The 17141-nt window shown below is 40.1% G+C and overlaps 1 protein-coding gene and 1 non-coding gene across 2 annotated transcripts in view; both read left to right on the top strand.

The window, feature by feature from the left end:
- Positions 1–17141, top strand: part of CDH20 (cadherin 20) — a 194733-nt gene that overhangs the window by 44087 nt on the left and 133505 nt on the right. The window lies entirely within an intron of this gene.
- On the top strand, positions 12996–13209 carry LOC136315763 (small nucleolar RNA U3). Its single transcript, XR_010727563.1, has one exon. It is a non-coding gene; the product is annotated as a small nucleolar RNA U3 (small nucleolar RNA).

Genomic DNA, 17141 nt, shown 5'->3' with positions numbered 1-17141 from the left:
AAACAATATTCTATGACATTAAAACTATATAAAATTGGTCTGATCAGGTAGTGGGGCAGTGGATAGAGCAGGGTCAGGAACCTATGGCTCACAAGCCAGATGTAGCTCTTTTGATGGCTGCATCTCACTTGCAGACAAATCTTTAATAAAAAAAAGAATAATGTTAAAAATATAAAACATTCTCATGTATTACAATCCATTCATTTCCTACCGCTCATGTTCATGGTTGAGGGTGGCTGGAGCCAATCATAGCTGTCCTCCGGGACAACACCAAATTTTTATTAGATAATGTGTAACATACATGGGTCATTGTGAGGTCAAGAAATAAACTTCCTTCCTTTTAATCAAGTAGTCAACTAGCTAATTGCAGAAACCCTTTTGACAAAGAAGATGGCTAAAAGAAAAAAAGATGAGGAGTATCATACTTTTCAGCAGGAATGGAGAGAGGAATTTACCTTTGTGGAGAGAGCAGGTTCTGCAGTGTGTCTAATATGCAATGATAAAATTGCATCAATGAAATGGTTAAATATAAAGCAGCAGTTCGACACATGCCATACTACATTTGCATTGAAATATCCAGTGGGGGACAGCAGGAAGAAAGCATGTCAAGAGCTACTGTGCAGAGTGCAAGCTAGTCAGCAGCAACTTTGTGTTTTAACCTAACAAGGTGACTGGAATTCGGCTAGCTTTGCTGGTGCTTTTGCAATTGTGAGATACAGAAAGCTATTCACAGATAGGGAGTATGTCAAAACATTCATGCTTGATGTTGCCAATGAACTTTGTGACAACTTTTCGGATAAAGACAAGATAATCAAATGAACAAAAGACATCCCTCTGTTGGCAAGAACTGTTCATGATTGTACCATCATGATGACAAATCATATTGGGCAACACAAGTGACAGACATAAATGCCACACCATTCTTTTCTCTCGCTTTGGATGAGTCAACAGGCGTAAGCCATTTATCCCAGTTCAGCATGATTGCAAGTTATGCTGTTGGTGACACACTATGTGAGAAAAGTCTTGCTGTTTTACCTAAGAAAGAGACAACAAGAAGGGAGGATTTATTCAAGTCTTTCACTGAGTTCACTAAAGAAAAAACCTACTGATGGATAAACTTATTTTGGTGTGTACTGATGGTGCTCCATGCATGGTAGGGAAAAACAGAGAATTTGTAGTGCTTCTTCATGAACATGAAAAGAGACCCATCCTAAGTTTTCACTGCATCCTACATCAGGAGGCACTTGGTGCTCAGATGTGTGGTGAGCAGCTTGTTGAGGTGATGTCACTGGTCATTCGGGCGGTCAACTTTATTGTTGCCTAGGCTTTAAATGATCACTAGTTTAAAACACTGCTGGGTGAAGTTGGGAAGAATTATCCTGGTCTGCTTCTGCACAGCAATGTGCATTGGTTGTCAAGAGGGAAGGTGCTCAGCCATTTCGTGGCTTGTCTGAGCGAAATCCGGACTTTTCTTGAAATGAAAAATGTCAAGCATCCTGAGTTAGCTAACACTGAGTGGCTCCTGAAGTTCTACTATCTCATGGACATGACTGAACATCTGAACCAGCTCAATGTGAAAATGCTAGGCATTGGAAATACAGTTTTATCCCTTCAACAAGCAGTGTTTGCATTTGAAAACAAGCTGAAACTCTTCATTACCGACATTGAAACAGGTCATTTACTACACTTTGAATAACTGGGAGAGTTTAAAGATGCATGCACAGCAAGTGACCCTGCTCAACATCTTGATCTCCAGCAGCTAGCAGGCTTCACATCTAATCTCCTGCAGTCAATCAAAGAGTGCTTTGGAAAATTTTATGAGCACACTCATCTTTTTAAGTTCATCACCCATCCACACAATTGTGCAGTGGACAGCACCGACCTGAGTTATATCCCCAGTGTCTCCATCAGAGATTTTGAGCTACAAGATGCTGACCTGAAGGCCTCAGACATGTGGGTGAATAAGTTTAAGTCACTGAATGAAGATTCGGAAAGACTTGCACAACAGCAAGCAGAGTTGGCAAGCAAACACAAGTGGGAGAAATGGAAAAACTCCAACCCATGGACCAGCTGATTATCAAAACTTGGAACGCACTTCCCATCACATACCACACACTGCAGCATGTGAGTATTGCTATACCAACAATGTTTGGCTCTACGTATGCATGTGAGCAGTCTTTCTCACATCTAAAGAACATTAAGACCAAGCTATGATCACGTTTAACAGATGGAAGTCTCAATGCCTGCATGAAGCTTAACCTCACTACATATCAACCAGACTACAAAGCCATGCAGCACCAGAAGTAGCATTAATGGTAAGAAGTACTTTATTCATCATTGGTTAGTAACACCATAACAACATTATTAAAAAGAATTCAGAGACTTATTGTATTTTAAAAGTATTGGTCTTACATAAAATGCACACATTTACTTGTATTTAGTGTTAAACATATTGTATGGGTCTCACGGAATTACATTTTAAAATATGTGGCATTCATGGCTCTCTCAGCCAAAAAGGTTTCCAATCCCTATGATAGAGCATCATCCTGAGTCACTGAGGACCCAGGTTTGAAACCCTGAAATCTCCAGCTTGAGCGTGGGGTCACTGGCTTAGCATGGGATCACAGGCATGACTCCATGGTCCCTGGCTTGAGCCCAAAGGTTGCCTGCTTGAGCAAGGGGTCACTAACTCTTCTTGATCCCCTCAGTCAAGGTACATATGAGTAAGCAATCAATGAACAACTAAAGTGCTGAAACCATCATGAGCTGATGATTCTCATCTCAATCCTTCTTGTCTGTGTCTTTCATGCATGCATGTACATGCTGTCCATGGCTGCCGCTGCAGCCATAACTAAGCTATTGAATGCTCTTCTCCTGGCTGCTCTTTCCAAAGCGTAGGACAGACTCTGATTCCAAGAGTCTGAGTCTAAGACTGCATAAAGGCTTAGATATGATGGGCAGAAGCACAACACAAAACATGAGAGACAACTGCTATTCATATGGCTTCTTTTAAAGCTCAAGATTGCTGGAACCAGAACCTTCCATTTCTAGGATATCACTACTGACCTTTTCGCCTTAGGTATCTAGGACCAATTTAGCCCCTGTCAGATGTAGAGAAAGTTGCTCTTCTCAATCCAAGACTGCTTCCCATGTTTTACTCCATGTGGGGGAAGATTCACCTTCTCTCCAGACATTTGTTCTCCTCAGGGGAAACCGTGTCCTCAAAGACTAGGGATAGATGGGTTGCCCTGGCCCAGAAACAAGTCTGTCAGTGCAGCTTACCCAGCGTCTCAGTGGTCTTCTTCTCTGTGCCACAATCTTTTCTCTAACATGAAGTGACTAGAAAATCAGGTGTGCTCTTCTCTCCAAGCCCTGTCTTAACTTATAATCATACACAGAGCAAATCATAATTTTCAAGCTGAGAGCATCTGTATTTAAATTTAGAGTTTGGCCTGACCAGGCGGTGGTGCAGTGGATTGAGCTTTGGACTGGGATGCAGAGGACCCAGGTTCGGGACCTCAAGGTCGCTAGCTTGAGTATGGGCTCATCTGGTTTGAGCAAAAGCTCACCAGCTTGGACCCAAGGTCGCAGGTTCTAGCAAGGGGTTACTCAGTCTGCTGAAGGCCCACGATCAAGGCACATATGAGAAAGCAATCAATGAACAACTAAAGTGTCGCAACGAAAAACTGATGATTGATGCTTCTCATCTCTCTCTGTTCCTGCCTGTCCCTCCATATCTATCCCTCTCTGTCCTTGTAAAAAAAAAATAGAGTTTGTATGTATGGAGGGGTAATACATGAGTCATAAGTCATAGAGTGAATCTCCTTTATTTAACCCAACTCAATACTTCAGTGTGAGGCTTCTTTATTGAATTGCCTTACTGTCGACACATCCTGAGAGTAAAGGTTAGGTATTTGCGTTATTCTGCATTACTAATCCCCCCCGAAGAACAAAAAGACAGTCTGTTCCGAATGTGAGGAAATTCCTGTGACTTTAAAAGGTCATATTTTCAACTGAGAAAACCATAAAACCTGAGGTCTAGTCCTTTAAAAAGAAACTGTAATTATAATTATTCTATTTTAAAAGGTATATAGAAGCACGTTAGCATATATTAGTATTTCACAAAACAAACTCCTGTAGGAAAGAAGAATTTTCATATTCTGCTTGTGTTTGTTTTTCAAAATACTAAAACAAGGCCCTAGCCAGTTAGCTCAGCAGTAGAGCCTCGACCTGGCATGTGGAAGTCCCGGGTTCAATTCCCGGTCAGGACACACAGGGAATTGTGTGTCTGCTTCTCCAAACCACCCCCCCACACACACACAGCCATGGCTGGAATGACCAAGTTGACCCCGGGCACTGAATATGGTTCCATGGCCTCACCTCAGGCACTAAAATAGCTTGGTTGCCGAGCAATGGAGCATCAGTCCCAAATGAGGGTTGCCTGGTGGATCCTAGTTGGGGTGCAGGTGGGAGCCAGTCTTCCCCACCTCCCTCCCTCTCATTTGATAAAAAAAAAATACTAAAAAGAGATCAATTAGCATTTTACACAAATTTACCCACTTTTTTATCTTTTTTTTTTTAATTTTTTTATTGTTTATTAGAGGGACATTGGTTATAGGTTTCTTGGGGTAATGAACACAATACAATATACAAATGACAGATTACAGAATTGTGTCCCTACCCTATTTTATTTTATTTTTTGTGACAGAGACAGAGAGAGGGACAGATAGGGACAGATTGAATGGAAGGGAGAGAGATGACAAGCATCAATTCTTCATTGTGGCACCTTAGTTGTTCATTGATTGCTTTCTTATATGTGCCTTGACTGGGGGTATAGCAGACTGAGTGACCCTTTGCTCAAGCCAGCGACCTTGGGCTCAAGCTGGTGACCCTTGCTCAAATCATATGAGCCTGTGCTCAAGCTGGCGACCTCGGGATTTCAAACCTGGGTCCTCTGTATCCCAGTCCAACATTTTATCCACTGCGCCACCGCCTGGTCAGTCCCTACCCTTTTTTAAACCTACAAAAAAATTTCTGTTTAAATCATTTCCAAATACTTTTAGGGTTTGTAGATTCTTGTAGACTTGAACACTTTGGCTTCTAGTTCTCCATTAAAGGTGTAATTACGTCTTCTCAGTTTCAGATTGAAGTCATTAGGGACCCGTCTACACAGAGCAAGGACAACGGAAAAACGTGGGCCTTATGCATTTTGCAGAGGGTGTACTTTCCTGGTCTACCCACTCTGGGTACATTTTATTGTATTATTTATCAGTTTTTTTCACTTACTTTAGACATCTTTAGCAATACTTAGATTATTTTAATGTGGACCTTTGAAAAGAGTTTAGACATCTTTAGCAATACTTAGATTATTTTAATGTGGACCTTTGAAAAGACAACAAAAATATTAGATTATCTGAGAATTACTAAACCTATAGTATAAGATAAGTACTGTATAATTTATTAACAAATATTTATAAGTATGTAGCAAGCAAGTAATAAATAAGTTGGTCAAACCAATAAATACTTCCTTTAAAACTCTGTAAACTCTCTATTCAACAGGAAAGCAATCTTGGCCTCAAATCAGACCCAGAATAAGCAGGAAGGAATTACCTGTTGACTTAATAAAAGTATCTTCTGAAAATATGACTCACTTAATTATATAGGGAGCCATAAAACACACATAAACATATTTCAGTTCTTGACCTAATGCCAAGCATCATACATTGATAGACTATGTTTCTTAATTTAATGAAGTTCTGGCATGCAGTTTGAGCCTGCAAATATTTTGATAAGAAGCCTTTATAACAGCACAATGACATGTGTCCTCCATCCTTAAAATAGAGCGGGGCCACCGAGATTCTCTGTGGGCCAATCGTGAGGTGCGAAATCAGCTCACCTCCAAGACTGTTCCAGCAGATCTGGTTCACACATCAAAGGAATGCACAGATCTATACACAGCAATTTGTCCTTTGTCCTGATTTTCCTATGAAATTATAAAAGACTCAAGGCAGCACAACTCAGCTCTCTCAAGATGGCATTTTATAAACCAATCAATTCTATTTTAAAGAAAAAGAATTGTGGCTATCTAGCTATGCTGAATTTTTACATATACACTTTTCTGGGTTTGGGTTTATATTAGGATATAAAACATCCTCATCTGTTTATTATTTTGTCATCAGAAAGTCACTTTTCCTCAAACTACTAGTAGTATTGTTGGTATTGTCCAGAGAAAAATTTGTAGCATTAATTATGAAACACAAATGAAAAGCTTCTAGGTATTGATTCTCTTGAAAACAGAAGTTTTCCAACTTCATTCTTCCTTAACAACAACAACAAAGTGCTTCTTGTTAGATTTGTGATTATCTGTTCTAATTTACTATTATTAAAACACATACAATGTGTGAGAGAGAGAAAGAAAGAGCCAGACAAAGAGAGAAAGAGAATGATAATGAGAATAAGAAGAGAAAATAAATATGCTAAAAACCTCAAAGCTCGAACTTTACTGATAAGAACAGATACTCTGTAGAAGGTTTTTCTATGAGTAAAGTAAGTTTATCATATATACATATCTCAAATATCTCCTTGGAGGTGTAGCTTTAACTTATTCACAAGGTTCTGTAAATAACATGTGAGGTATTTCATGGTGGAACAGCCCCCCAAAGATCAGCAATTAGAGAGGTATGGTAATGGTTAGGAAAGAGGTGTGCAAGCAGACACAGAGTTTGCTATGTATGAATGGGAGGGATTAGAGCTGAATGACAGGGTTAACCTAGGGATTTAAGGATAGCTAATATATTAGTCAGGCCAGGGAAAGACTAAGCTGATATAACAACAACAAAGTACAGACTTGTAGTTTATTTCTCTTTCCTAACAATTATAAGGTGAGTCAGTTCTGCTTCATGAGGTCATTCAGGGACATGAGTCTCTTCCATCTTGGAAACCTTAGAATTTATATAGTCAAAGTTGATTTTACCCCCATATCACTTTTCCCTTTTCCAGGGGAAGTGGTAAGAGGAAGTCTGGAGCAAGTAAATTCCTTCTATACAGTAATTTGGAAAAGTGGTATTTGGAACACCCATTATATTTCACTGAAGAGAACTGAGTCTCATTGCTATATCTAGCCGCAAAGAAGTATGGGAAATGCAGTCTCTAACAGGGCAGTAATGCCCCAGATAGTCTTTTTCAATGACCCTAAGGAAGAACAACACTGAGAGATAATCAGCAGGTGCTTACCTGAGCACTCTGTCATGGGTTCCCCAGTACTGCCCTTTATCTGTTTTGACATTGTGGGTCTAAATCTTAAGGGAAGAAATTATGTATTGGATCTATGTTACACTTCACCCCAGAGATCTGCATATATTAGGACACTTACTATATTTTAATTAGATTGAGTCCAAGTCCCAATGAATAGCGGGTTACTTAGCTCACATTCGGAAATGTGAGGTCTTACTTTAAGGAAGGGTCTACCCAAACAAGAGATATCTGTAGAGTATGCCAACTTGTACCAATTAAGGATGTCTATGCACGAATCTAGGCATTAATTCCTTTGATGCCCACCTTCCTTGGAGATCCTCCAGGGTTACTACAACCCTATTTAGGTCAGAAAAGACCATAGTATATAGATTGCTGGCAATTGATGTATTCTATAAGAATCAGATTAAATATTTTTATGAGCATTCAAAATTAAATTTTACACATTAGGGTTACGAAATAACTTCATTTTCAAAATTGTATTGACTTCAGTTAGATGATGTAGTAGTCAGGGTTCTGTAGAGAAAGAAAACCAACAGGAGAGAGAGAAATTGTCTAACACAATCATGGAGACTGAGAAGTCCTAAAAGCTTTAGCTGGCAAACTGGAGATCCAAACAGCCAATGGTGTAAGTTCCAGTCTGAGTTCTGGTCTAAAGGCAGGAGAGGACCGATACTCCAGCTTGAAGACAGTTTGGCAGAGAGAGCAGATGCCCCTAACCCAGTCCTTTTGTTCTATTCAGCCCTCCACAGATTCGATGCCAGCGCACACTGGGAAAAACCATCAGCTTTAGCTAGTCTACTGATTCAGACGTTAATCTCATCTACAAACACCCGCACAGACACACTCAGAATAATCTTCACACCAGTATTGGGCACCTTGTTGTCCAGTCAATTTCATCAAATTAACCATCATAGCTGATGATCACCCTTATTCTCTGTAGAAAAAGTTGTTCATTAGATCAAGTTATGACAAAAATATCAGGTAGATGAGAAAAACATTAGGTTGTTTGTTTGTTTTTTAATTTCTAAAGAACTGGCATTTGGCATCTCATCTTAGTTAGTTGTGACTTGGAATATATTTTAAGGAAACAACCACACTTCAAGCAGAATTAATATGAGACACTCAGGACTACTTAGCAGGAATAGAATATATACTGCAAATAGGCAGTCAGAGAGAGAACGTGAAGCCCTTTAAGAAGATTTTGTGATAAATTTGGATGGTAGCCTTTTCTTCGCCTCTCAGTAGTTTTCCCATAGTATTAAAGACTTTCAGAGATGCTATATAAATACTGACATAGAATTAAAATTTAAGAATAACATCCGCAATTAGGATCTTTCCATTATAAAATAATTTGCAGGCTTTTAGGCCTATTTGTGTCTCTTGAAATTATGCATAAAAATGATAATGACTCAAACAATGTCACAGACAATCAGTTTAGATTATTATGGCACAAGAGTGAATTTCTTTTATTCCAACTGGCTATTATAATTGATCGGATAAGCCTACACGCCATTTCCACCTAATTGGTGCTGGGCACATATAATGTTAGCAGACTTGAAGCATCATTATGCTCCCTTAAAATTGTTGTCAAGGCTCCTTGGAAACTGGAATGTCAAAATTTTCATGACTTTATCAAGGACAACAAGCCTTAAAACATTAATAGAAAAACCCCATCAAAGTACTGCATACGTTTCCCAGCTTTAAGATAAACAATATACAAATTTAGAAGCTCTTCTCTTTATAATATTTAGGCTCACAGTAAAGCCTAATGAGAGTAAAGAAAGACCTATGAAATATTCTTTAGGACCAAAGAGCTAGAATGACTACTAATAACTGATAGATTTCTTATTAAGAGTAAGGAAAGACCTACAAAATATGCTTTAGGAACAAAATGATAGAATATCTGTTATTAACTGATGGTTTCAGTCGGTAAGATAGTTCCCAGTATGACTCCCCCAAGGATATCAAAGTTTTAGTGTGCATTAAGTAGCTAAGAAAATATCAGAGCGGAAGCCTAGCCCAGAGAATGGGCTTGAGATTTATTTTTCTCCCTCTTCTAGTGTCTTTGTACAGAAAGTGGTGATTGTTGGGAGGACTCTCCTGTGATCTGGAGACAAACCAGGTGTTTTGCTTAAACAAGATAAGGATTATCACCGAGAAGAAGGAGGCTGTGGAGGGGGAGAAAGCAGGCAGGTGTGCCTTTGATGATTTCATTTGGATTTTCTGTCATGAGCCATTCCCAGTCAGACTCTAAGCCTCATATCTGCCCTCCATCTGCCGCTGGACTCGAGCAATGAGCAAAGTGCTTCTAAGGACTGTCGGCACACAGCTCAGACGGGCAAAGCATCCTTGTAAGGATTAGTAATGCAGGCGGACAAGTGGATGTTTATTTTAGATCATTTGTTCTGACAAGATTGTCGATTTGGAGCAGCTGCAACTGAGTTCAGGGAAGTACTGGCCGTGGCTGCAGGCAGAGAAGACCCCCCAAAGGGGGCCCAAGGGGAGGAGGGTCAATATCCTGATGAAAAGTCTTCTTGGATTTATCCACAGTCCACTTTGAACTTGCAAAATCTAAAGTGAAATCAGAGTGTATTTCCAGGACTTGGTGCGATAAAGACGTAACCATGGCAATTTCCTGCACTGCACTGGGATTGGGGACTGAGAAGTGGGGAGCATTTCTCACTGAACATATGTCATACCTACCTTAGCAAAACAAAGTAGGGAACGTGTTGGGAAAAGTGGGGTATCTGAGGAGTGGGTGACAAGGTGCTAGTTGCTTGTGTTTGGTTCACACACGCAGCAACTAAAGTTATTCCATATTTCACTGTTTGAATCTCTGCAGTTTTTTTTTTTTTGTCAGAGGCAACAAGACCCGAGCTCAGCAAGAATCGGCACAGAAGTCTTTCTTGGTCAGTGGGTAGCACGTCTTGCTGCAATAAGATGAACGAGGTCTGATTTTGAAAAGCAATTATGCTGCAGAAAGAGTACAGCCGTCCCTCCCCTTAGTGTGATGAACAATGTGTTTACTATAAAATGCTAATCAGCCCTTAAAGATAGTAATGTAATTATTGTTCATCTAAGGACATAAAGCTGACAGGCCCTGAAGACAGGGGCATTGCTCATTTGGAAGAAGCAGGCTTCAAACACTTCTTGCTCACCTGTTTGTTTATCTGAAATGAAATTACTCCTGAAAGACAGAAGAAAATAAAATGTCACTGAGTTACCAGTCACTCAGAGAGGACTTGGAGCCAAAATAAGAGGTTAAGAGACACAGTGACATTTCTGTTCATAAGTGAAGCATTATGTTGTAGGTTTAACCAGAGCAGATCCTGGATTTAAAAGTAGGAGCTGTGAATGCCTTATTTAATCTCTGATAGGGCATCTTACTCTAAATGCCGTCTAGAAGAATCCTTGGAACAGAGAAGAATGTGAAAAATAGCGTTGTTCTACTCATAAACAGAGAGGATTTGAAGAGGGTCTATTTATTTATATTTCTTACAGAACTTCAAAGTTATGTGTCGCTAGAGCAATATTGCTGTCTTATCACTCCAGTTGTCTAGAGTAAGTAAAATTACCTTGCTACAAAGATAAAAAGCATATCAGAAATTCACCAATCATGCTCAATGCTATTTAACTGAAAATAAGGTTAGGCATCCCTCATTAAGATAGAAAGGAGCAGGAAGGCCTTGTTACCCAAATTCCCAACCCTCTTGCTATAAAAATTCTACTGCATGCAGCAGAAAATCTAGCCTATCGTGGGTTAAGCAAAAATAGAGTACGGCTTTTCTCTTATAACTGGATGTCCAGAGGTGTGCTGGCTTTAGGTATGGTGGGATCCAGGAGTCCACCATATAATCCAGGCTTCTGCTGTGTTTCACTGTAATTCACACAACTGTGCCCTGTCCCTGGGCCGTCCCCATCCTCAGGCACGCACCCCGCTGAGCAGCAACACTGGCTGTAGCAGTTTAAGAAATCAGGGCCACCTGTCCTGTGGTCAATAAAAAGAGAATGTTTGCAGAACCTTAGAAGAGCAGGGAGGTGAGTCACAAGCAGGATGCTCCTGCAAAGCTCAGCTTATGCCTTCCTGTCCTATGCCCCGTACAAAAGACTTTCCCTGCTGCCCATCCAGTAACTGTTACCCCCTTCCTCCTTGGTAACAGAATCTTAGTTTGGTGCGAGTGCGGAGCAGCAATGGGCTCAGGGAAGCGGGCCAGTTCCTGAGTCTAAAAAATGAACCATAACTGAAGTAAGTCACTGTGCTAATGCTGCAGTGTTTTCCAGGGACTGGCTTAGGACACAGGCAATGCCAGTCAATAGGGCCTTTGCAGAAGTCTCCGAGAGGCCTGTGGGGAATATTGTCCTCTTTAATAAAGAGAAATTCAAGTTGCCATCTCTACCCCCTACTCTGGATGTTGTCACATAAAGACATGAGATCTGAAACTGTGGCAATCCTCTTACTCGTGTAAACATGGGAGTCTTAGAAAGGCTGACTCAGGAACTGACTTCACTGAGCCATGGAAGAAATCTTGGAGCTGTTTTCTTCCAGAAATCTTGTTGGGGAAAGATAACTAACCTCCTTTGTTTGCTTTTCTTTTATTTTAAGATTTTACTTTTTATTTATTTTTTAGTGGGGGGTGGAGTGTGGCAAGAACTATCAACTCATAGCTGCTTCACTTTAGTTGTTCATTGCTTGCGTGTTGTATGTGCCTTGGCCAGGCATGCCCATGGTTTCAAACTGGCGACCTCTGCATTCCAGGTCAACACAACGCTCCATCCACTGTGTCACCACAGGCCAGGGTTACCTCCTGTTTTTTATAACACTTTTAATCAGATATTCTATTACTTGCGGCCTAAAGCACCCTAACTGATAAAAATCGATTCTGAGGAGTCAGAAGATGAATGTGATCATGATCTTAAGCCCTCAGGGCTTATTTATGGAGGAGGGAGGGGACTAGTCCCACGCTAAGAGCTCGGCTAAGACTAGGAAAGAGGACTTCTCTAGAGGCAAATCTGAGTGACTGCGATACTGGCAAAGGGAAGCTCAGAGGTCGGCAAGCCAGTCCAGAAAATGTTTGATACATGTGGCACTCCACCTCCAAAGATATCATTCGAGTTGCTCACCGGGGACCTGTGAACCTCTGTTAACGTAAATATAACCAGGTCACGAACCCTCCTCATTTTTAGGCATCTGCTGCGCCTTTCTTCCTGGATGGATGGCCTACAGTTTATCACATCCAAATGTCTGAAATGAAACTCCCCTCCGCCTCAAAAGCCCTTCCATCTTCTGTGTTCCACCTCTCAGAGCATAATACCACTTTCCCAATTCAAACCGGAAACTTCAAAGCCATTCTTGACCCTTCTTCCGCCACCATCTCCCACTACGGTCATAACTTCTGTCCACTCCACACCCGGGACACCTGTTGGCTCGTCTCTTGCTCACCTCTGCCGTTTCCCTGCCCTAATCAATGTCTTATGCCCCACCGCAGCAACGCCTGGTTGGGCTTTTGGACTTCAGACACATCTATCTTCAATCCATCATCTCATTGCTCTTAGAGTGACAAAGATCATGGAACAATGTTAAAAAAACAGCCTTCCAAAAATGTCTTAAACTGCTCCTAATGCAAAGCCTCAGACCATTTTGTTCCCTAAGTCCACACTTCTAAGTACACTGCAGTAATTAAACTAACAATAAGCAACATTACTTAAAAAGAAAGTTATGTTTGCTGAAGAATACAGAGTAAAAGACTATACTTTCAGGGATCATTTCTATAGTTTGTTACTGGAGAAGTTTCTCTGATCGTGTAGAGTACCCGAAGCCACGAGGAGGAGTTGCAGTGTTCTCTCCTGAGCGTGAAGCCAGCTCTCGGTGTTGCTTGTGCAACTGCCTGTTGCCATTGATGATCGTTCTTCTCTTCCTTTGAGAGAGTAAGAGGGAGAGAACGCAGTCTGAGCAGAAAAAAAAAAGAATACAGAGTAATAACTAGGGCCAAAGGGGAGAATGAGAAGAGGGCTTTGGAGTCAGGAATTCCTGGCCCCAAGTTCCAGCTTACATGCTAAATGGAGAATGGTCACATCCCTTAACCCAGTAGTTCCCAAACTTTTTGAAGTTGGGGCGCATTTAAAATCCTACAAATAATTGTAGATGCACTGTATACAAATTTTTGAGAAATGTTATAATAATTATGTCAGATATTAAAGAAAAAAATAAAGTCCAAGCATGCTTTTATGGTAAACAAAATAAATATGACCAAATTAAATTTATTCTGATATTTAAAAACATTTTTATGTTATATTATTTGAGTTATGCCTTTTAGAATTCATAAAAAAGAGTTAAAAAATTTAAAAACAACAAAAATGTTATCTTTTTATATAAATAGATACATTCTTAGTAAGATTTAGTAAATTCGGCAGGTCCCAGCACAAATGTGTTAAGTTTTTTCATTCTTGTGTTTATGAGAAACATGAGCCTGATGTGTCCTAGCGATTTCTTCAAAGTTTGGGCATATATTTGAAAGACAAACTCTCATTTCCTCGTCAATACATTGAAGAATTCCTCTCTTTTTACTCTTAATTGTGTTGAGGGTAGAAAATCCTAATTCATATAAATAGGATGTTGAAAATTGAGTAAAATGTCCAAAGCTTTTTTAGATACTGCCACATATTCTTTTATAGAAATCCAAAAGGCTTCAAGAGACAATTTCTTATGTTTAATCATCAATCCAAAACCCCCACCATACATAGCATCTTAACTTGACACCAAATAAAGGATAGAAGAAACTTGCCTCCAGTCTTTCTGGGAAACATGGTGGGTAGTATAAACAATCCAGTACCACAGCTTAACAGCCTTTTGCAACCTAATCAGGCAAGTGAAGTGGGGGGTTGGGCAGACTGTCAGTTTATAGCCAATTCCCCACCCCTCTGTCCCCCCAAAATTTAAACTCCAAAAACCCTGTTGGTGTTTTGGTCCCCAACAGGCACATATTTCTCTGGAATACCATAGGGCACACCTGGAAATCTTCTAGGGCGTACCAGTGCTCCCTGGCGCACACTTTGAGAACCACTGCCTTAACCTCTCAGAGCCCCTGTGCTCTCCTCTGTTAACTTGGGGAGTACAGTCCCCAATTTGAGAGCTGGTAAGGGCTTTAAATAAGGTCACAGAGGCTAAGTGTCCGGTCCAGAATGACAGTAGATTCTCAACCCCAAAACTGCTATTATTGTTGCTCTTGTTACAAGGCAATGAGGAAATACTGGATTTTCTTCCTTATTCAAAATCAAGGCTATTTATTGCAGAGGTTTTTTGAAAAATCCACAGATTCCATTGTATGTTTGTGCCACATTAAACTGAAACAATTGTACAAACCAGACAGACAAACAGCAACTACCTCACATGGACAGCAGTTTGGTGATTCCCAGAGGGGAACAGGATGGAGGGAAGTGGGTAAAGGGTAAAGGGGTCCAATATATGGCGATAGGAAGTGATTTCACTTTGGTGGTAAATACAGCACGGCACCCAGATGGTGTGTCATAGAGTTGTACACCTGAAACCCAGGTAACTACATTAGCCAATGTCACCCCAATAAAGTTAATTTTTTAAAGTCCACAGATTCACATACCATGATCATATACTTTTCCCATAAGAGAGGTTCGTACTCGGTGGCAATACACAACTCCAAAAAGCTTTTTCATTTTGATCTCCCAAACCCAAGTCCAACAAACAGCCGCAAACTGACAGGCAGGAAGAGCGAAGATGGAGAAAATGGGAGGTAACAGCCGGGAAGCTTCAGGAAATGTTTCTTTCTGATGGAAGATCTCAAAAGGCACAGGAGCTGGGCAGAGAGTCGTGATGAGTCAGGGAGACCTGCCCCGAGAGGCGCAAAGAGCACAACCCTGCTGCACTAGCCTAGACCCTCGCTCTCTGCGAGCGGGCTCATCGTCTTGGACAAGTTTCTCAACCTCTCTGTAAAACAGACACTATCCCTGTGTCTGTCATAGATACATGTGGGTACATGCGGGGTAAACAGGCACTTACACGGTTCTCGGCCTGCAGTGAGTGACCACAGAAGCGCTCGCTGTCCTTCTTACGTCACCGTGTCATCAGCAATGCTGAGTGGAAAGACTGAATCATCCAAGATCATAAGTGGTAGCCTCTATTTTTAAAGAGAAGTGGCAATACCTTTGAGAATTAGTTCAATCAAAAATATTACATTCTTTACAAAGGTCTGGTGCTTCTGGTGGAAAAGTTCAGGTATCTGAAATAATGTATCTGGAATTCCAGGGAGAGTAACAGGAAAATGAGACACTGCATCTAGATTCAGAATTTTTAAGTAGATGTTATTTTAGTAGCTGAAAGGATGTCTTTTCTCCCCCATGCCTTCAGAATTGAAAAGAGAGCCAGGGAGAAAGGCTAGCTCTTGGAAAGGATGCCAGAGCAGGACCATGGGCCGGAAGGGCTCAGCCGAGTGGGAGTGCCCAGTAGGGAAGCCCTTGACGCCATTCTGATGTTTTAAGTGATCCCAGCTTTGCAGTGTGTAAGGCTGGCAGATGTCAGAACCAGGCTTCCCTGCCCCATGCACAAATCTGTCACTGAGGTGTCTCCTCATAGGACAAACCTTTTATTCCTAGTCCCTTAATTGAGAGAAGCAGGGGCAGCAGTTCTTGCATATTTATACAGATTGGATGAAAACTACCTACTAAATTTTATCAGTCTATTGTCTCAGGCAACCAGTAGGTATCTTCACTTTAGAGATTTTTTTTAATAATAATAAAGCACTCAGAAAATGTGTCACTAAGTTTAACAGTAAGTTAATGTAGTCTTCAGTTTTTCAATCTTTGGAATATATCTTCTGAAGGTGCAAAGGAATGCCAGCCTTATGCCAAGAAAACTAAAGGAAGAGTTAGTATGCCCTCTCATGAGTGCCATCTTTTCTCATTGAATCCCTCCCAATAACTCAGAAAATCTAAACAAAGGGGCAGCAAGGCCTTGGCCAGGAAGGCGGCCTGACAATGTCTTCCAACTGCAGCTGTGAGCACCAAGTAAATATCTGATAGATAAGTCATACTGATATCTGATTTTACACCCTTCCAGAATTTTCAGGATCTATGGCTTAATTCCAAATAATCAATTGTTTAAGTTGATAAGTTCTAGCTGAAGGATTATTATAAGACCCACATTAATATTTACCCTTTAAAAAATAACTAGAAACATTATACGACTTCATTTAAAATTAAGGCTTAGAGACACTGTAGAATTTGATGAAGACCTTATCTCTGAACCTTGACTTTAATGCATCTTAATATACTACTTATGCTCCTAGTGAAAAAAGAATACAGGGCAATAGTCCTAATCTAATAAACTATATTTACCTTAAGCCAACAGGCAATGTCATATTACTGGCAAATAAGAAATAAGTGCTTAAGAACATTAAGACCCCACATAAAAGACTTTAATAATTCATAGATAAAACACTAGTAGATAAGTGTATGAACACAAATAATCAATTTTCCTAGAATTCTTAAATTTATCAAAAAATCAAATGTTTCAAATATAATACTCAATATTTTTTAAATATACTGGAACAATTAATTACATGTAGAAGGGCAATGTCTCTAACTTTTCTAACAGAAATTTATCAATAAGAATAAAGACTCTTAGCTATTTCATACTTTGTTCAGATCATTTCTATATTATATATTTATCCTGAGAATAATTAAAATTTTTTTGCAATTTTATATATACAATAAGGTATATAAAAAGACATCCTTTCAAATGTTATATCTAGCTTTGAAGAAATTGGAACCAGCATAACTAGTAAACAACAGAGGAATGGTTAATTTTAGTTCATCCTTATGACAGAATTTTAAGCTAACTTCTGAAATGCTTCAGTACT

The sequence above is a fragment of the Saccopteryx bilineata genome, chromosome 11 (genome assembly GCF_036850765.1).
Source record: "Saccopteryx bilineata isolate mSacBil1 chromosome 11, mSacBil1_pri_phased_curated, whole genome shotgun sequence".
NCBI lineage: Eukaryota > Metazoa > Chordata > Mammalia > Chiroptera > Emballonuridae > Saccopteryx > Saccopteryx bilineata.
Note: the sequence above shows the minus strand (reverse complement) of the source record. Positions and strands in the feature narration are given on the sequence as shown.